Here is a 22,732-nt window from a genome sequence, read left to right as displayed (position 1 = left end):
CTGGAATTCTTAGCTAATAGGGAATAGAACTACTAGGAGCTTTGGCCTTGTTGGTGGAAGTATGTCACTGTGGCAGTGGGCTTTGAGGTCTTATATGTTCAAGCTATGCACAATATAACAAAGAGCCTTCTGCCGTGTACAGATCAAGATACACAACTCTCTGCTCCTTTTCCAGCATGATGACCGCCTGCATGGCACCATGTTTCTCTCTGTGTTGATAATATATACATATATAATACAAGCATACATATATATGTATAAATGCGTGCATCTATGCATTTATTTATCTTTTGAGTGTATGGCAGTGGTATGTGTGTTAGTGTGTGTGTGTGTGTTTGTGTGTGTGTGTGTATGTGTGTATTTATGTATGTATGTACCCCCAAGTTTTTGTGCCACCAGAGGCTAGATGAAAATTTGTGGTATTTTGTAACACTCCCTACATTTCTCTTGAATCTGGGAAACTCCCTGAGAATGAGGCTCATGTTGTTATTTTCTGTTTGTTTGTTTGCTTTGTTATGTTTTAAAATTAGAATTCTGCAAGGCCCCCCAACTCCCATAATTCACTTGTCACTGTCCCTCTCCTCCCTGTGGTTACACATATGCACAAAAATGTGGCTTGTTATATAGTGTTGAGTATTGAACTGTAGTTTTCATGCTTGTTGAACAAGTGTTCCGATCACATATGAATCTTTCCAATTCCTTTCTTAAGATTTTAGGGTTCTTTGGGATTTTATCATGTCCATATGTTTTGATTGCCACCAGATAATGCAAGACTTGACCCATTTCATAGATGAACGGTGAAGTACAAATCATACTATCTTTTTTGTAGAAATCTTTCTAATCTTGACCCAAAGTAAACTCCTTTGCTCTTTTAGTATAGTATCATATAAATTTCAAAACACAGGAAACTTTCAGTTCCAGCAAACAAACTTTGAATCCTGACTGGTCTTTTTTTACCTCTTTTTTCAATTTTAGGGTTTATATCTCTCATGTGTAAAAGTAATGCTTTTTTGCATAGTTTTGAGAAAATATAGACATAAAAGCTTCAGACTTCTTAGTCTGAAGGAAATGCATAAAAATCATGAGAGTTATCACCAGTCTGCACAGTTACTTATCAGACGTTACAGCTGTTTTCTAGTTGGTCCAGCCATCTAGAACACTTAGTCCTTAAGATCACAAAGGAAGTTTGTTTTATTTACCATCAAAAAGTACAGTTAGACAAACATTAGCCTGAAGGGTTGAATGCCATGTTATTGACAGTACTATTTTTAACAAGAATGTAAATTATGAGCTTGAAGAGAAGAAAGTGGATAAAAGTTACATTCTAAAAGATAGAATAACTAGTTAACATTTGCATTACAGCCTGTAAAAGATAGTTAACTTTATTTTATAACATATGTCATAAATTCACATATATAAAATATTTATATATTTTATTTATGCTGAAATTGCTATTGCTGTGTATATTTTTCCTTCTTCTGCCAGCTTCCTGTCCGATTTGTTTTCCTTCGACTCTTCCCTCATTCTATTCCAACCTTCCATTCTTCTCTATCTTCTTCCTTAAAAACATTTGAGCTGATTTCAGAGGACCCAGTAATTGTTGTAGGGCATTACTTCTACTTGAACACTTAAAATGTCATCTCACAACACAGTTATACTGCATATCTTACCAAGTGGGAAATGCTTCACAATATTCCCCTATATAGTATCTGACAAAATTACCCACAATACAGTAACAAAAATACACTAGTTCCCAATTACTAAATATCCCTTGGTACCATTTCAGTTAAAATTTCTTAATAAAACATCTCAAATCCATGAGGAATGATACATTTCACTTTCCAAAGATTAAATGATCTACTAATATGAAGAATAGTAAATTTCACTTTCCAAAGATTAAGTGATCTACTAACATCATTGTCATCGTCGGCATCATCATCATCTTTTTAACTTTTTGTGTATTTGATTTCCAGGAGACAGGATGCCCATGCCCATGGTCAGAAAATCACTTCGTGGAGTTGCTTCTCTCCTTCCAGCTACTGGATTGGAAAACTTAAATTGAGGTTTCTGGGTATGAACTGATATCACCAGGTAGATAAAGCAAACACTTTTATCTACTAAGCCATCCTGCATGCCTTCATTTGATTAATTATTTACTGCTTTTGGCTTATCTGTTTAAGATAAGTTTTTTTTATATATTTAAAACATAGGCTGTCCTGGAACTATCTATGCAGACCAGACTCACTTAAGACTTCTCTCATGCATCCTGCCTCTACCTCCTGATTGCTGAATCAGTCACATTGCCTGACTCTTTCTCTCTAGAAAACATCCCATCACATTTCTTATGATCTTCAAAAACCAACTGTGGTGTTTGCTGAACACACAGGAAGGCCTGGGGCCAAAAATGTAGAACAATTAAGGAAGGCCTGTTTATGCTTTACACAACTAGAGCAATAGTAGAATTGTTTGCTAAATAATTTTACCTGTACTAAAATCTGGATTTTTGCCATTGGGCATACATATCCTTTATACAATTTATAGTACTACCTAATGAGTCTGTGATGTATTATCTTACACAAAGTCTAATTTCTTAATCAGAGAACTCAGTCTCACACATATGTGTACACACATACATCATACATATACACAAAAGAAAGTAATGGTAATTATTAGCTAGTATCTATTGAAAATTAGGCATTACACACTAGACCAAGTAGTATGGTTCCAGCAGTTATGTGTAATAACTTTTTTAATTAATTAAGCAATTAATTAATTAATTCAAGGTCTCCAGCCCTCATCCCAGGCTGACCTTGATTTTATGATTATCTTCATTTATCTCCCAGGTATTAGGATTATGAGTATGTACCACCATGCCCACTACCTTCTTTTAACCTTATAAAATAGATACTGCTTTCTCCTGAGATTGTGGAAATTTAAATAACCTATAATTTTCTCACTTGATATGTAATAATTACTTCCAGGTAAAACTGACCTCATTTTAATTGTCTTTAGTAAGGATGATACCTAAGAAGTAACTGTTTCCATGTGACATAAAAGAAATTAGTAATTATGGCTTAACGTTTTTGAAAACCATTCTGGTAATTTTTGGTCAACTAAGACTTATTATAAACACATCTCCTAGCAGCAGATTTTGAACTTATTTGCTTCTAATTATGTGATAATATGCACCATTTGCTTTTAAGCTCTGTGGGTCTAGGCCAAATGAATTTTCTTAAATATAGACAGACAATGAGGAAATTTGAAACACTTACCACTTTTTTTTAAATTGAGCTCTGAAAGCGATTTCAGCTTGCAGAAGAGTTCCTTTGGACAATTAATTTTAGATGGGAAAGGCACTCTGCCTTTTGTTACATGGCTGATTATGTTTTTAAATGTGTATGGCATCCCTGCAATTCCCAGTAATTACATGTCAAATATTTCTGTTTTACAGTGTTCTATGTTTCTCATCAGGCTGCATCTATTAGTGTTTTAAACATTCTGCGTCCACTTGTATATGTATAGTCAACATATATTCTGGAAATACTGTATTGAATAAGATGCTCTCTAAATAAAAAAAAATCTGTTAATATCAAATCATGTCACGTTTTATTTACAGGGGTAATAGGACATGGATGAATGGGTGTTTCCGTGAAAAATGGATTACCTTTCAACACAGTTACCGGTGGTGAAGATGTTAATGGGTGATATAACACAGGGAAATCTACATGACTTGGAAAATCGACATGGCAAGAGGAAAAGTTAATTTCAGACTTGCCTCAGTAATCAGATCTGCTGCCAGCTAAAAATTGTCACCTCAGTATATTGTTCATTATGCTATTCAATGCGGATGAAGACGCTGACATTCAAAATGAGAATAATTGGGCCTGGGGCTAGGAGGAGTAGGATATGAGGTGGTGATAGGGGTACATTTATATCTGACCTTTTGTATGACTTGCCCAAGAAACACTGGGGTGGTACCTGCCATGACTACTGCAGACTGAGGATTCAATACAGTTTAAATAGTTTGTCAGTAAATTGCTGGAAGCTAAAATTAACTAAATGGTTTCTACAAACAGGCCTTCACAATGGAACTTGCAAAGCATTGGCAATGTCAGGGAAGTTCTAGGGTCTTGAAAATGCAGAAACCAGGATGTGGGAACACAGGAGGAAAGGGGGAGCTACAACATGACTTTTCAAGATATTCCAGGTACAAATATAACAGAAGGCCTCATACAACTCCAGATGCTCAGGATGAGAAAGGTGTCAAGGAGACACTAATGGGATAGTTTATAGGAGACATTTTTATGGATGAAGCTTCCATTTTACCTCTTCCACAATGGAGAGCCAACGTTATTGCTTCTGCTCTTTGACTGAGACACATAGGCTAGAGTCAAAAGGAAAGTTCTTACTCATTTTACAAAAATGAATAGAGATTTTGGACTCTACCTCCCCATGCAAAAGCCTTAGTCAGTAAATAGACATTTTAAGAATGAATTGAAGTATGATTTTTGCTCAGAATGTTTTCTTTCCAGATGATGATTGAGAAGCTAATTTAAAAAAAAAATGGTGCCAGGTACCACAAGAGTAACAGAACTGTGCTGTTTTCTGGGGTTTTGTTTTTTTACTTTTTTTTTTTAATGGAGTGTGCTGGATGTCTCTACAGTTTTGTTCAGATGACTGCAGAACCTGGAAAAGCTGTTGCTGCTGTTGTTGCATAACACACTGCTATTATTGGTCTTTTTATATAAATATAAATATATATATACAGATATATAATTTGAATTTTTTGAAACTTTAGTTGTGCTGTCAACTTTGGAAAAAAGTATCCCAGTTTACTGTGTTGAGTTGGCACTGTACAGAAATTAACAGCCATATTGGTCTAGAAATGTTGAACTTAAGTTTTTTCCATTTGTACAGGGGTAACGCACTGTATTAAATATGTAAGGTCTTATCTACGTGGGTTTGATTACAAAAACTAATAAAGTATTCTCTAAATAAAAAAAAAGAATGAATTGAAGTATGATTTTTCTGTAAAGGAACTTACAAATTTTAAGTGTGTATAGTTCAATGGGATTTAATGCACACATGTATAATATCCCTATTACTACAATCAACATTGAGAATATTCTTGTCAACTTTCAGACCTTTCTCACTTCTCCTGTATGCAGCTCCCCTGACAGCCCTGGGCCTCAGGCAAAGAATCATTTTTTCTATTCTGAAATGTTTTATAAATTTAAAGCTGTCCAAATAGAGCTGTATGGAAGTTCTTAGATGTATCTTTTTCTCAGTTCATTGTGTGTGGACACCCATCCCTACTGCCAGATGAAGCAAAGTTAGGCTTCCTTATATTGCAGAGAGCCCACTGGGCAAAGAGACCTTCAATTGAGAGGTAAAGTTTACACACAAAGCAAGCAGTAGATGTTTCATGTTTCTATAGTTTGGGCACAATGAATGATGACATTACTCAATTCACATGTAAATGTAGATATATGTTTGTTTTCTTAGACAAAATTCTAGAAATTTACAACATATAATAGCTGTCTGAAGCTTAGGCACTTGATCTCTGATACTCAAAAATTATGTGTGTTGTTTTAAGTGTCAGTGCTCTCAGATGTCAGAAAGAGGCACCATATTTCAACAAAGCTGAAGTTCTAGGTGGCTGTGAGACTTCCAATGTTGGCCATGTGGAACTGAAACTGTGTCTTCTAGAAGACTGAGAAGTTCTCTTAAACTCTGAGATAGCTCTCCCATTCTTAATACTTTTAATTGATTTATATAACCATTAAGAATGTTTAAGTATGTTTTATTCTAGCTTTAAGTCATACCCCCATGTGCAGTTTGAATTTTGTACATAAATGTTTTGTTGGGAGGGAGGCGTCTTGTGTGCATGAGCATGTGCATGTGGGAGACGAGAGAGAGAGAGAGAGAGAGAGAGAGAGAGAGAGAGAGAGAGAGAGAGAGATTCCAAGTGTATGGGTGAAAGGATACAAGTTTTGTATGCAGGGAACAGCAAAAATTTAAGATGATAATTTCCTCAATTTCTGTCTACCTTATATTTTGTTGCAAAGTCTCTGCTCTGAATGCAGAGCTCCTTCATTTTTGCTAGTGCAGAGATCTCCTTTCTCTACTTCCTGAGTGGAGTTAATGTCAGACCCCGCACCTGCCCAGGTTTTACACAGGTGCCAGAATCGTAGTTTCAATTTTCCTCCTTGTGTTTTGACTCACCCCACTTGGACATGTCCCCAGCCCCAAAATGTGAATTTTACATCTTTCGAATTTGCATATATGTCAAAAACAGTTGTGTTATTTTCCTATTTTTCAGTCTTCACAGTGAAGGTATCCATGTTTTTGTATCATACTCAAAATAGAAGGTCATTATGAGTGTGTTTTACAGTTAATCTTTTAAGTCTCAGAGTTGTATGACAAGACTTTTTCGGCATAGACAAAACACACACACACATCTGTTCACCCTAGACAAGAAGCCCATAAGAAACCTAAATACAGGTATCAGCAAGCTTCGACTTGTGAACCATGAGTTTTATAGGGTTAGTTACAGGAATATGAGTAGGGTCATTTAGAGAATCAGAAATGACTAAAAGACAGTTATATCACTAAAGCCCACACCAGTGTCATTGATAGTTCACAAAAGCTGGGAACCTGGAACACATCTTACAGTCTGAAGGCAGCTAAAAAGACTGGGGAGTGTCATTTTTAACTGACATAGTTGGTTCAAACCATTTCCAGGCAGCTTGGCTCATTTTTCCTTCTTGGAGGCAGCCGGGCTGGTCTTGAAGCTTTCTTGGAAACCTGCTATGCTTAAGAAAGACTGTGACTGAGAATAGGACCCCCGTTGAAGGAATCAGAGAAAGAACTGGAAGAGCTTGAAGGGGCTCGAGACCCCATATGTACAACAATGCCAAGCAACCAGAGCTTCCAGGGACTAAGCCACTACCCAAAGACTATACATGGACTGACCCTGGACTCTGACCCCATAGGTAGCAATGAATATCCTAGTAAGAGCACCAGTGGAAGGGGAAGCCCTGGGTCCTGCTAAGACTGAACCCCCAGTGAACTAGATTGTTGGGGGGAGGGCGGCAATGGGGGGAGGATGGGGAGGGGAACACCCATGAAGAAGGGGAGGGGGAGGGATTAGGGGGATGTTTGCCCGGAAACCCGGAAACCGGGAAAGGGAATAACACTCGAAATGTATATAAGAAATTTTGAATTGATTACCTTCCTGCTTAAGAAGCTTCCCTGAAAATCTCAGAGAAAACGGCTACACAACACATTGCTAAATTTCTGGTGCTTCCTTGCTAACGTACCAGTTACTTCTTATTTGAAGATCTCACTTTTCTAAACTTGGTGCAGATAATTTTCTCAGCTTTAGTATTTGTGACAATATCTTTGTATTTCCTTTTTGTGGTTGTTGTTCATTTGTTTTGATTGTTTTTTTTTTTTTTGGAAAGGTTTTCACTGTGTAGCCTTTTATCTCAGAACTCACATTGAAGCACAGCCAGACCTTAAAAACTCCTCAGTTTTGGGTTAAAGATGTAGCCAGCAATGCCTGTCCTGTGTTCCTTTTCCCAAGAATAGATGGAAATCTTACCAGGTTTTTAAAAGCATTTTATATTTATTTTCCTCTCTCTCCTTTTGTCACTTGGATTTTCATTTCGTTAATGAGGAATGATGTATCTAAGTATAACAATGTTTCATTTTTAATATAGAACGAATAGATATTACCATTTCCTCTTCCATGATTGATGGGCTTTTAACTGATATCTGGGTTGCTTAACATAAAACTTTAAAAATAAATATATTACGTTGTATAAAATCTCAACATGTCAGTTCTACAATATCAGTCTGAATCCGAATCAATCCCGGCTGGCCTGGAGCACACTATGTATACTGGCATTCAATTCACAGAGGTCTGCCTGCAAAGATTTCCTGAGTTCTGGGACAGAAAGCAGGTAACACTGCAACCAGTACTCACTCTTTTCTACTTATTATATTGTTTTGGATAGGGTAACAGTTCATAGACTAGTTCCATACTCTGAATAGTTTAAATGTCATTTTCACCCCAGTGACAATACAGTCTGAGTGCTGCTTATAAAATATATTCATATTAGGAAATGCTGACATTGAAACTTGGCCTTGTGTAGTAAAAGTTGAATTACGAGCACCTTGGAATTTGTTTCTCTAACACAAAGCCTAAACTAATACAATTAGGTTTAGATGTGATGATAAATCACAGAAATGCATTATTAAAATATAAATTAAATGTTTTCCTTTAGCTAGACAAGGCCCATAGCAACCCTAATGCTGCCCAACATGAGAACGTGAGATTAAAGCATGACACAGGACAAATCCAAATAGGAGAGGTTCTCTAGATATCTTGTAGTCAGATGCTTTAACTTTGTAAACTATTGCAAGGAGTAGAAGCCCGTGGTCATATAACATAAGATCAGAAGACAGATATAGGCTGTAGGTCTTCGTCGTTGAAGCAGATAGGGAGCAGCCTAAGGTGAATTAATTCATCATTTTAGAATAATTTGTTTTTATACCAGACACCCAGGAATAAATGTAGTTTCTCAAATATTTTTCAGGTATTTCTCAAATGCCCAAATAAGCAACAAGTATGGTTATAGTTTTATGTTTTAATTTAAGCATCCCTAAGGTTGAGGGCCAAGAGTTAACACAGTGTAAGAAGACCCTGTATATGCTTACAACTCTCCTTACCACAATAAGAAGAACCTGAAAGAGATCCTATTCCCTAAATTCTGAGACACAAACCACATCATTGGCTTTATTTTTTTCATGTATAATCCTTGCGTTCTCTTCCAATGGGCAGTGTTGTTTATGCCGCCATTTCCATGTGTTTATTGTCAATATTTATGCCAGCTTTCTAGTCAACATTATTTGGCTATTTCAATTCAGTGATGAAAAAATTACAGATGAAAGGTGGGACAGGTTGCCCAGCCTTATCAGATGCCAGGGAGCTAGAATCATGACTCTCACTTCTGCATGAGGATATGCATGGTAGGAAGATACAGTAAGAATTAGCACCCCCCACCTTTTTTCTTCTTTCAACAATAAAAATGCATGACATATATGCCAGAAAGCAAATAAAGGCACATACTGTTTTCTAAACAACTGTACAGGAAGAACAACACATAAATAATGTTATAGTTAAAACTAAGTATCAGTGATTGACAGAATCATAGGAGTCCTTGCATTGTTTGATAGAAGTTAGCTTGAATAACAGTGGTAATGTCCATTTTAGGTGCTGTCAATATTTTTTACTATTAGTAAACAGATACTATGCATGATCAGTATTATCTTTCAAAATACAAATATAAATTCTAACAATCAGTGCATCTTTGCCTTTTTTAAATGTTACACAAGCACAATCTTTAAAAAAAATCTATTCTTAATGTCTTTCTCTTTTAGCCTCTTTTAATAACCATTATTCCTCAGTTGTATGTATTTGGAGTTAGTTGTTATAATGTATAACAATTTTACAAACTGCTCAAATTGCTAAGGATGGGGGAGGGGTTGTTAGATTTTTGGCTACTAGGTAAAACACTGCTATACATAATCTAGTGTATAAACAAAAAATATCTCAATTGATTTATTTTTATGGATAAGAGATTAATCCTCTATGTAAAAACTGGAACTTTTCCAATGCTTCCTTCCTCTCCTGCCTCCCTCCAACCTCCCTCCTTCCCTTGCTCCTTCTTTCCCTCCCTTATGCAAGCCTTCCTTCTTCCTTCTTCACTTCTTCCAGCATTCTGTCTTAGGATTTCTATTGCTGTGAAGGTACATCATACCTGTGGCAGTCCTTATAAAGGAAAACATTTAATTGGAACCTTGCTTACTATTCAGAGGTTTACTCCATTACAATCATGACAGGAAGCATGGTATCGCAAAGGCAGACATGGTACTGGAGTGGTAGGTGAGAGTTCAACATCTTTTTCTACAGGCAGATGGAATAAAGTGAGACACTTGGTCTGGATCGAGCATCTACAGTTTCAAAGCTCCAGTGACATACTTCCCCCAACAAGGCCCAATCTACTCCCATAAAACCACAAACCCAAATCCCTTCGAATAGTACCACTTCAAATCTCCAATGCATACCACCATAGCTCTCTTCCTTTGTCCTTTTCTCTGTGCACCCCTCCCTCCCTTAATTCCTTCTTCTATGCCTCTTTTCCTGACCCATCCCTCCTTTCCTTTTCCCTAACATCCCTCCTATGCCTCTGCCTCTCATTCCATTCGCACTCCCTTCCTTGACTATCCTTTCCCTACTTTCTGTTATGAGTCATTTCTGTTTTGTTTTTTTTCTTTGATTTTCTTTCTTTCTTTTTTTTCTTTATTAACTTGAGTATATCTTATTTACATTTCGATTGTTATTCCCTTTCCTGGTTTCCAGGCCAACATTCCCCTAGCCCCTCCCCCTCCCCTTCTAGATGGGTGTTCCCCTCCCCATCCTCCCCCCATTACCGCCCTCCCCCCAACAATCACGTTCATTGGGGGTTCAGTTTTAGCAAGACCAAGGGCTTCCCCTTCCACTGGTGCTCTTACTAGGATATTCATTGCTACCTATAAGGTTGGATCCCAGGGTCAGTCCATGTATAGTCTTTGGGTAGTGGCTTAGTCCTTGGAAGCTCTGGTTGTTGCCATTATTGTTCATATGGGGTCTTGGGGCCCTTCCAGCTCTTCCAGTCCTTTCTCTGATTCCTTCAACAGGGTTCCCGTTCTCAGTTCAGTGGTTTGCTGCTGGCATTCGCCTCTGTATTTGCTGTATTCTGGCTGTGTCTCTCAGGAGAGATCTACATCCGGTTCCTGTCAGCCTGCACTTCTTTGCTTCATCCATCTTGTCTAATTGGGTGGCTATATATGTATGGGCCACATGTGGGCAGGCTCTGAATGGGTGTTCCTTCTGCCTCTGTTTTAATCTTTGCCTCCCTATTCCCTGCCAAGGGTATTCTTGTTCCCCTTTTAAAGAAGGAGTGAAGCATTCGCATTTTGATCATCCATCTTGAATTTCATGTGTTCTGTGCATCTAGGGCAATTCAAGCATTTAGGCTAATAGCCACTTATCAATGAGTGCATACCATGTGTGTTTTTCTATGATTGGGTTACCTCACACAGCATGATATTTTCCAGTTCCCTCCATTTTCCTATAAATTTCATAAAGTCATTGTTTTTGATAGCTGAGTAATATTCTATTGTGTAGATGTACCACATTTTCTGTATCCATTCCTCTGTTGAAGGGCATCTGGGTTCTTTCCAGCTTCTGGCTATTATAAATAAGGCTGCAATGAACATAGTGGAGCACGTGTCTTTTTTATATGTTGGGGCATCTTTTGGGTATATGCCTAAGAGAGGTATAGCTAGATCCTCAGACAGTTCGATGTCCAATTTTCTGAGGAACCTCCAGACTGATTTCCAGAATGGTGGTACCAGTCTGTGGAGGTGTGTTCCTCTTTCTCCACATCCTCGCCAGCATTTGCTGTCACCTGAGTTTTTGATCTTAGCCATTCTCACTAGTGTGAGGTGAAATCTCAGGGTTGTTTTGATTTGCATTTCCCTCATTCATCTTTCCTTCTTTTCCTCCCCTTCCTGTAACCTCCTTCCCTTTCTCCTCTCTCCAACATTTGCACTTCTTCCTTTTTTCTTTCTTCCATGGCTTTATCTCTGTCACTTGATTTCTCTGCTTCTGTCTCTCTCCTTCTACTTCTCTCCTTTTCCTCTCCTCCCCCCGTCTCTCTTTGTTTCTCTCTCTGTGTCTCTCTGTCTCTCTCTCTGTCTCTCTCTGTCTCTCTGTCTCTCTCTCTGTCTCTCTCTGTCTCTCTGTCTCTCTCTCTCTGTCTCTCTGTCTCTCTCTCTCTCTCTCACTCTCTCAACAGTTTACATTTTCTCTCACTGCCTTGGTTACTATTATTGCACCACATGTTATTTGACAAATTGTTCCCTTCAAGTGCTTTCTTTATTATTAAGTGCACTCCACACTCAGTATGTGGATTATAGAACTCATTTTACAGATCATTTTAGTTGGATCTTCTTAGTTTGGAAGTAAGATGGTCAGTTTCCTATTGAATTTCAGGCCAAAAGTTATAGATGTATGGACATTGAGTGACTAACTTAACACAAAATAAAGGAGTATCTTCAGCAATAAAAGGCAAGATGAACAGAATTGTAGACAATTAAAGAATGCCTGGAGACAGGTATAAATTTGTATTTATATGCTATCCCATTGGGTAATTTCTCCTATATGTATTGAAAGTTCAGACAAATCTTTATATAGTTAGATCAAAGTCATATTCAAGATATCCACTCAACTACGAAATGTAGAACTTCAGTATATTCACAAGTTTCTGGGATTTTTTTTAGAACACACAGACATTCATCATAGAAATATAAGGTCTTTTCTAATATTTGAATAAACATCCATATGCTAATGTGAATTGTATTTCTAAAACATACAAAAAATATTGACTAAAAACACATTATTAAATAATTTTGTATAAGTACAAAAAAGGTTCCTTGAGCCTGCATTTCTTGATCACTAGTCATGAGTTTCCCCCAAAGTAAAACAATGCTTTATGTAGTTAAACTGGCCTCATAATGCTTATGACCTTTCTCATGTATTTCAGCAATGATATCAATGCTATTCAAGAAAAAGAATTGGGGTATTTTATATTTGTTCAGACTTCACATCTAAACAGAAAGCCACTATCCAAATACAATTGGAGATAATTCAGCTGACACATGAAAATGACATAATTTTGAGTACTACCATTAAGGCATTAGCAGAAATGATACCACGATTGGGGCCATTTGAAATAACAGTAAATACAGAGGAAAGTGTACACACAGACATGGGGAACAAGAGAGGGAGAGGAGGTAGGGCTGGAAGAGAAGGACAGGAAGAGGAAGATGGAGAGGGAAAGGGAGATGGGAACAAGAAAGGGAGATGGCAAAGGATAGGAACAAAAACAAAGGCAGTAAGAGTCACTCTCAATGACCGATATCTACTATCTGTTAGACTACAGGATGGACATTTTACAGAAATTCGAAAAGAACTTATTTTTCTAATATCTTAAGACTGAAGGAAAACAAGTGCATAATATAACTGGTAACCTGAGTCTACTATATATAAAAAAGGAGTTTAATCTGAATTCACCTTTATTCCTGGATTATTACTCTATGACACCATCATTTGGTAAAATCAATTCTGTGATTTGTAACTCAACAATGGGTGTTTAGTCTGCAAGAAAACTGCTTAATATAAAGCAGTGAGGTGACTGAAAGTAAGTAGAAGAATCAGGTAAGATACAAAAATCTAAAAAACTACCTTGGTTCTGATGAACTGTATGACAAGTGAACTGTGATATTCGGCATTTTTTTAAATATAGGCACTTATGTCATTCAGTCTGTACTCAATCTTGTTGTGTATCTGAGTTTGGCAATGAAATCTTGATCCTCCTGCTACCTTCAAAATGCCTGGATTCCATCAGGCCTGCATCAGCAAGCCAGCTTGGACATATTTAAAACAAATTATTTCAATTTCATCAAATATTATTCTTAATTGAGTTTCTAAAACCCAAGTTCTACGGAAATGGTCTTTCAATATAGTATTTTCGCAATAAATTCCTTATTTCTTCCTTTTCTTCTCTCTCCTCCATCTTCTTTGTGGTTTTCTGTTCTTGTTTTTCTATTTCTTTTATTAGCACTGTTACTTCACTACTGTCTACAACTTCCCAAACTCTCCTTAACTAACAAGATAGATTTCACGCTCCTTGTATGTCACCCTGATACATGACTGCAAACTGTTACTTTTTAATTAACTTCTCTACTTCTCTCATTTTATACTTAATTTGTCCCACCATCAACAGTGCTAAATCTGAGTCCCATGTAACTTTCTCATGCTAGGTATGTTACAGTGTATAGTGGTTTTGATATCTTTTCTGGGAGTAGAATGCAAACTTTGGACGAGCAGAAAATATGTAGCATAGTATCAGCTAATAGATTCACACACCGAAAAATGAAATTTGCAGACAAGGAACCAAAACAGCGTTACCTATCAACATGTACATCATTAGAATAGATCTTTTACAAAAATTTTGTTTTCCCTTTGAATCTCTTATATAATTGCCAAAAAAGACTTATGGGATAAATCCTCCTCTTTTTTTATGGAGAATCTATATAGATATGAGTGGGGAATAACTTATATCTACTTGACATAAGCTAAAGTCATGTGAGAGGAGAAAACCTATCCTTGGAAAAGGTTTCCAACAGAAGGGCTGTAGGAAAGCAGGTAGGGAATTTTCTTAATTCATGATAGATGGAGAAGGAACCAGCCCATTGCTGGCGGTGCCCATCTTAGGCTGGTGATCCTGGGAGCTATAAAGTATAGGGTGAGCAAAGCAATATGCAGAATTAATTCCTCTATGTCTGGTTCTTACTCCACATTCATGCACTGCTTAAGTTTCTGCCCTGACTGCCTTTGATAATTAACAGTTGTGGGAGAATATAATAAAAAACAAATTTTCTCCCTCCAAACATGGTTTTGGTTATGGTATTTCATTACAACAATAGTAACCCTAAGACGGAAACATTCTGAATTGTGCCCTACCTTCTTTCTAGGTAAGGTCTGAGCACAGCAATAGATCATAAGAAGCTGTAGAATTGAAAACCAAATACTAATAACACATAGGTAAACACACATGAAATTATTTGTCATGGATAACTTAGAAGCTAGTCTGGCAACAGAGTTAGTATTTGGACTCTATGTAACCAAATGCTAGCATTCTATTTTCTTGCAGTGTAAGAGAAGCCTGTTGAATCTTAGCACTACCAAGCATCTACGAAAGATCACACTTAAATTAGTATCACTAAACTCAGCCAGCCCTGTAGCTACCCCCAGTACATTGTACTTTGCCAATTATGGAACTCAGCTGTTCCTCTTTGCCATTTAGTTATTGAGCTTTTCTTGGCCAGGCATGCCACCCAGGGCCAGCCTGGGCATGAAGCTGACTATCTGGCCTTCATTATTTGAATCTAATCCATTCCCTGAGAAAACACCCCCCAAGCCATAAAATGCATCTGTGTGTTGATTTTATTAGGTCATCTGATTGAGCAGATGTTGATGGCTCTAGAAAAAGGAGTGTTTTCCCCCTGCCAACCTTAATTTGTACCACTGAAGTTTCAGGCAGAGCCCATCAACAGTGCTATTTCCACATTTTAGCATGGCATTTCAGATCACATAATAATTTCCGTAGCACAAAACCTGAAAGGACAGGGCAACTTTCACCCTGTGCTTCTTAGTTAATATGCCCTTCTTTCAGATCCTATAGGCAATACATGGATATGTTTGACTTATGTTCTATTTTAGTATATTCACAGACCCTTAAACAGAAATGCCTATACTGGTTCATTCGTGGGCTGCTTCTGAAGTAATTTTCCATTCCTTGAAACAAATTGGTTTAAGAGTTTGGATAGTAGCTACTCCCTAAAATGAGTCTTCAAATTTCAGGGAGAGAATGGGAAAGGTAATACTTTCACTATTTCTTCCACTCGATATTTAAATTCCCTCTAATAGTTTCCAAAGATGGATGTTTTATCTATGGTTAATTGGTTTTATTTTATGTTTTGTAATAAAAAGAGTTGAAGATAAGACTCACACATAGGTGAGCATTCCAACAGTAAATTCTGTTTCAACTTATTTTTGAATGAATCATTTGGCCTCCTTATTTTAAGGTAGCTGGTTAATTGTTGGTGATATCTGACTATTGTCAAAGACACTGTATTTTTAGAGTTTTTCAATATCTTAAAAAAAACCTATTTCTCAGCTAACCATGGCATTTAAAGAGATTAATGTATGTATCTAGCAATTAATATTACCTACTCTAAGGAAATAAACATGAAGCCCAAATAAATTATTTTTCTAATTAATTCTGTTTCTTTCTCCTTAGACATGGTATTCAGACATGGTATTATAGTCTTGTACAGGCAAGGAAATACATTTTACAAATGACAATTCTACGAAAACATGAAGTAGCTATAAGTAAGGCTTGATTTAAGATGATTTCATCATGATTAACCCAAAGAAGGCATGAACTGCTTTATTTTGTTGATTAAAAATCCAGGGGACACAAATGCTCTCTAGGTCCTCCTATATACCCGATTCCTTTTCTAAAACCATATTCAAGCCTTGGGCTTATTTTTCATCTTCATTTTCCCTTCCCTAAGTTCATCAGAAATAAACATGCAGTAGGTGACATTCAGAAGGAGCAGGGGTGGGGTGGGGTGGGAAGAATAATGTAATCAGGCTGTGATATTATCCTTACAGAGCATCCATGACCCCCCCATCCTTTAGCCAGGTTACATCTCCCATAGGATAGAATATTCCTCAGGATTGAGGCTTCCCCAGAGGTAAATTAACTGTTTGTGACCACTGGATCATGTACAGCATTAGCACTTTGTTAATTGGCATTCCGATGGTTTGACAACGTCATATAAATCCAGTGAAATGCATGTGCAGTCAGCTTGACTAGAAAGGAAAAAAAATTCAATGTGGCATGGCTCAAAGCCCTGGAGAATCAATAGAAGTTATCTGGGCAAAGATTTCATTGTATTTATATTATACTCCTTGCCTCTTCAAGCTGTTGCCTGCGTTTCTTGCTCTGGCATGTGGGAGTGAGGATAAATCCAAGGTCAAAAAACCAGGAGGTAAGCTGAAGGCTGGAGGCATGTTTGCATTTCTGTGACTAGCATGCCCAAAGCTGGGAAATGTCTTAGATGGATTTGAGTCCTCAACTCAATCCTATTACTATTTAGCAATAGAAAAATCCTATTTTTATCAAGGTCATATGGCAGTAAATTTAACATGAAACACGTTTACTTTCTGTGACACGGTTTCTCTTTTATTATTTTCAACTAGAGTGTGCCTTTCCATAATCAGGTGAGAAGAGTTCATATCAGGGATCTACTTCCCATCCAATCCATTGCAAGATTTGATAGACAGGAGCTGCAAGAAAAGGGAGTCAAGTAAGTGAATTTGTTGACTTTAGAACCAAACAAACAAACATAACAACAGCAACAAAAACACAAACAGCTTCCCTCTCAGCATGTGGTGATTTACATGAAAATAGATGGCAAAATTTTCTAAATATTGATGTGTAATTTATTGTACCTATTGGCACATGTTATAGTATTGTTTTTTTTAAGTCTGAACAATTTAATGATTATTTTTTCCAGTGTAGAAAATTTTTATTAAGAGTTTTGGGTTTTAAAATGAGTGAGAAACCAGCATCTAGACAGCTCAAGACTACGGGCCTGGCTTTCAGCACTACATGACAAAGACGCTTAGGGTCTTCCCTGTTACCATACAGGAGAGCTATGTCCTACAGGCTGGTAGACAACATGGGACATCATAGGAACATGCTTTGATGTGAGGGCAGAGTGGAGTGGCTTCCATGATGGAAACCTCAGACCCCAACCCCAACTCTGTCCTGCCTACTCTGACAAGTGGGTGTACGCTGTGGCCAGGCTTGGCAATTTAATGATTATTATCCCCTCCTGCTCTTATGGTCTTATTTTCTTTCTTGCGAAGGTAGCTAAATGTCTGCTTAAGTGAACAGAAATGGCTAATGCTGCCAGTTAAGTTAGGACAGTATATATTTTTATCTGACTTCAAAAACCTCATCTTATTGCATTTGTTTCCTGCTGGAGGACCTGAAGTGAGTTCTCTTCACTTCAGCCATGATGCCTGACTCAGGATGACTAGCCACATGTGGTTAATGAGCTCAAAAAATGTAATTAGCTCAACTGAGAAACTGAAACTGACTTTTGAGTCTGGATGAGCCATGACTGTGAAATGCACACAGAATGTAAAAGACAGTAAGAAGATGAAGAGACACATCTCATTATTGCTTATATCTATTAATGCAATGAAGCATGGTATATACATTGAGTTAAATAAAATATGTCTTTACATTTACTTTTACTTATTTCTTTTGCTTAATAAATTTGATCCCCTAAATATTATAGATTAACTCTGTGGCTTCTATTTATATTTCTATTAATACTCTGAAGTAAAAGTAAGGATTTTCACTTGATTTTTCCAAAATCTTCCCAGATTCCATACAGACTCAAGATAAAATTTGTTTAACTACTGATCTATTCACAAAACACTCCAAGAAGCTTCTCTTACTTTTATGTCCTAAAGGAATTTTTGGAATTCAAAACAGAGATGCAGACCTGAGATGCTGATTTTTGTGCTATCTATATATACCATTGAAACCTGTATATAATAAAGCTTTGAAGAAGACCTCCATCCACAACCTACCCCACAATTGTGCCTGTCTCCTTACCCCTAGGAGTTCTGCTCTAACCTGAGATACTCGGATATGATCCCTACCCCACCCCTGCCCCAACACCTGCCTTCTGGGTCTTTAGCAAGACCAGTACTCATAAGTTCTTCCCTGCTCTATATTAGCTTCATCCTCCCTCAGATCCAAACCTACACATGAAGTTGGGATCGGTGTACCACACTGCATAACTCTGCCTGCTTCCAGGAAGGTCTGGATTAATCCAGAATACACAGCACCAACTGCTTCCTGGGAGGCCTGCTCCAATCCATGACACCCAGATCAGTGAACACCAGAGAAACCAGATGGTAAGACACAAGCATAAGAACATGATCAACAGGGTCAGTCCATGTATAGTCTTTGGGTAGCGGCTTAGTCCCTGGAAGCTCTGGTTGGTTGGCATTGTTGTTCATATGGGGTCTCAAGTCCCTTCAAACTCTTCCATTTCTTTCTCTGATTCCTTCAATGGGGGTCCCGTTCTCAGTTCAGTGGTTTGTTGCTGGCATTCACCTATGTATTTGCTGTATTATGGCTGTGTCTCTCAGGAGAGATCTACATCTAGTTCCTGTCGGCCTGCACTTCGTTGCTTCATCCATCTTGTCTAGTTTGGTGGCTGTATATGTATGGGCCACATGTGGGGCAGGCTGACCGTGGGCTCCAACCTCATAAGTAGCAATGAATAGCCTAGTAAGAGCACCAGTGGAACGGGAAGCCCTTGGTCCTGCCAAGACTGAACTCCCAGTGAACGAGATTGTTGGGGCAGGGCGGTAATGGGGGGAGGATGGGGAGGGGAATACCCATATAGAAGGGGAAGGGGAGGGGTTAGGGGGGCCTGTTGGCCTGGAAACTGGGCAAGGGAATAACAGTTGAAATGTAAATAAGAAATACCCAATTTAATAAAGATGGAGAAAAAATATTTTAACTAATTTAAAAAAGAAGGAATAATAAAATTTTTAGAAGAAGAACAGTATAAAAGCTATGCCAATTCTGAAAGTCAAAATCTCAAAATAAAAAAAAATGATAAATATGTTTATAGGGAACAGCATGATCCATGTTATCAGCCAGGATTTGTTCAACCATTAATAGTAACTACATTAATGTGGAACAATGCTATTATTTTAGAAATATAGCTCAACACAATTTGTAGAGCATATGAGCTTACATGAAAGGGTGTGGCATAGTGACTAAGAACCATGACCTTGGACTGGAGAAATGGCTCAGTGGTTAAGAGCATGGACTGCTCTTCCAGAGGTCTGAAGTTCAAATCCTAGTAACCACATGGTGGCTCACAACCATCTGTAGTGAGATCTGATGCCCTCTTCTGGTATGTCTGATGACAGTTTCAGTGTACTTACATATATAATAACTAAATAAATCTTTAAAAAAAAACATGAGCTTTTAAAAATTCTGCTTTAATTAAAACACTTCTGCATGTTCATGCCGGCATGTCTGCATGTTCATGAGATTGCGTGCATGCTTTCTTGTGTGCATGCTTGCATGTGTGCATAGCTCTCTCTCTCTCTCTCTCTCTCTCTCTCTCTCTCTCTCTCTCTCTCTCTCTCTGTGAGTGTGTGCGTGTGTGTGTGTGTGTGTGTGTGTGTGTGTGTGTGTGTGTGTGTGTGTTTGTGAATGCCTTGGGTGCAGATGCCTGAAGAAGGAATCTGATTTCCTGGAGCCATAGTTATAGGCAGTTTATGAACTGTCAACATGGGTACTAAGATCTTTGGAAAATTAGAAAGCACTCTTAACTATTCACCCATCTGTCCAGACCCTGGGCAATGTTTCTAATGCAGTTAAAAAAGCATAATCCAATAGAGGGCTAATATCCAAAATATACAAAGAACTCAAGAAATTAGACTCCAGAGAACTAAATAACCCTATTAAAAATGGGGTACAGAGAATTCTTAACTGAGGATCTCGAATGGTTGAAAAGCACCTAAAGGAGTAGTCCACATACTTAGACACCAGGGAAATGCAAATCAAAGTGACTATGGGATTCTACCTCACACTACGCAGATTGGCTAAGATTAAAAAAAAAAAAAAACCACTCAAGTGACAGCAGATGCTGGTGAGGATGTACAGAAAAAGGAACATTCCTCCATTGTTGGTGGGATTGCAAGCTGGCACAATCACTCTGGAAATCAGTCTGGCAGTTCCTCAGAAATTGGAACATATTGCTACCTGAGGACCCAGCTACACTACTCCTGGCCATATACCCAAAAGATGCTCCAACATATAATAAGGACACATCTCCACTATGTCATAGCATCCTTATTTATAACTTGGAAACAACCCATATGTCCCTTAACAGAGGAATGGACACAGAAAGTGTGGTGCATTTAAATAACAGAGTACTACTAAGCCATTAAAAACAATGATTTCCTGAAATTGTCAGGCCAATGGATGAAACTAGAATTATTTTCCTGAAGGAGGTAACCTAGTCACAAAAACAATACACATGGTATGCACTCACTGATAAGAGGATATTAGGGAAAAAAAAACCCCTCAGAATACCCATGATACAACTTACAGATTACATGAATTTCAAGAATAAGGAAGACCAAAGAGTGCGTGCCTCAGTCCTACTTAGAAGGGGAAACAAAACAATCCTAGGAGATAGAGGGTGGGGAGGACTTAGGAGGAAGAGAGAAGGAAGAGAGGAAATAGGGAGGCAGAATCAGGTGTGGGAGGAAATGGGTGATTGAACAGAGGTGTGTAGCAATGAGGAATGGGGAACGGGGGTAGCCAACAGAAAGCCCCAGATGCCAAGAAAACAAGGGCCTCCCAGAACCCAGTGGGGATAACATTAGCTGAAATACCTCCAAAAGGAAAGAGAGAACCTGAAGAGATCATATCCAGAAGTTACGCACAGCCCTGGGTTGAGGGATGAGGCCACCAACCCTTCTCAATATTTCAACCTAGCATTGCTTCTGTCAAAGGAAACACAGGGACAAAGAGTAGAGCAGAGACTGAAGGAAAGGCCATCCTGGGGATCCATTCCATATGCAGACACCAAAACTAGTCACTATTGCAGATGCCAAGAAGTTTTTGCTGACAAAAGCCTGATATGATATCTCCTGAGAGGCTTGGCCAGAGCCTTAAGGTCACAGATCAAGATGCTTGTAGCCAACCATAGGACTGAGCACAGGGACCCCAACAGAGGAGTTAGGGGAAGGACTGAAGGAGCTGAAGAGGTTCGCAACCACATAAGAAGAAGAACAATATAAACCAACCTGAACCCCCCCAGAGTCCCCAGGGACTAAACCACCAACCAAAGAATACACATGGAGGGACCTATGACTCCAACTGCATATGTAGCAGAGGATGTCATTGTATGGCATCAAAGGGAGGGGAGGCCCTTGGTTCTGTGAAGGCTTGATGCAGCAGTGTAGGGGAATGCTGGGGTGGTGGAGCATGAGAAGACTGGTGGGTAAGGGAGCATCCTTGTGGAGGCAGGGGGAGGAGGGGTCAGATGGGAGTTTTTGGAGAGGAAACCAGGAAATGTGATAACACTTGATATGTAAATAAACAAAATAACAATAAAAAATTTTTAAAAAATAAGGAATAATCATGTTGAAAGAAGGGTGAAACAGGAGTGGAGTACTTCTTAGCTTAAGAGTTCCAAAGGAGAAATTCAGAAAGCATACAGATCAGAAAATAAAGGCAACGGTATTTAAATGCTAGGGATGAAATATTTGAGGCATAAGCATTATTGGTAGTGTTTGAACTGGAAGCAGAATTGACAAAATCAATGTAATCCAATCCCTATATGCAGATTAGGATTATAAACTGATGCATTAATTACTTCTATTACTGTGATAAAACTGCATAACTAAAATTATAAACTAAAATTTATAGAAGGGTTTATTGGAGGCTTTCAACCCATCACCACCATGATGGGTAGCATACATACTTGTCACTGAAACTGCAATTGAGAGCTCACAAAAGAGTTCATAAACAGGAAGTAGAGGGTGCTATATGACTGTCTCAAGTCCTTTGAAGCCTAAAAGCTACCTCAATGACACACCTACTCCAAAAAGGCCAGATTTCATAATCGATCCCAAACACATCCACCAACTAGGAACTAAGCATTCAACTATATGACCTAATTCTACTCCTTGGCCTCTACAAGTTCAAGTTCATTTCAAAAAGCAAAATGCATGTTCTCCAACATCAATATCATCATAGATTTTTCTGTCTCAACCATGTTTTAATGTCCAAAGTTCATTGTTCTGTTTGTTAGTTGTTTTGTTTTATTTGTTAGTTTTGTGAGTTGGACAATGTCTTAGTTATGATTCCTCTGTAAAACAGGACAAAATTACATACATCTGATATACAAGACAGAATTAAAATTATCA

Source organism: Rattus norvegicus, chromosome 19, assembly GCF_021556685.1.
Source record: "Rattus norvegicus strain SHRSP/BbbUtx chromosome 19, alternate assembly SHRSP_T2T, whole genome shotgun sequence".
In the NCBI taxonomy this organism is placed as follows: Eukaryota; Metazoa; Chordata; class Mammalia; order Rodentia; family Muridae; genus Rattus; species Rattus norvegicus.
The sequence above is the reverse complement of the archived record's forward strand: the minus strand, read 5'-3'. Positions refer to the sequence as shown.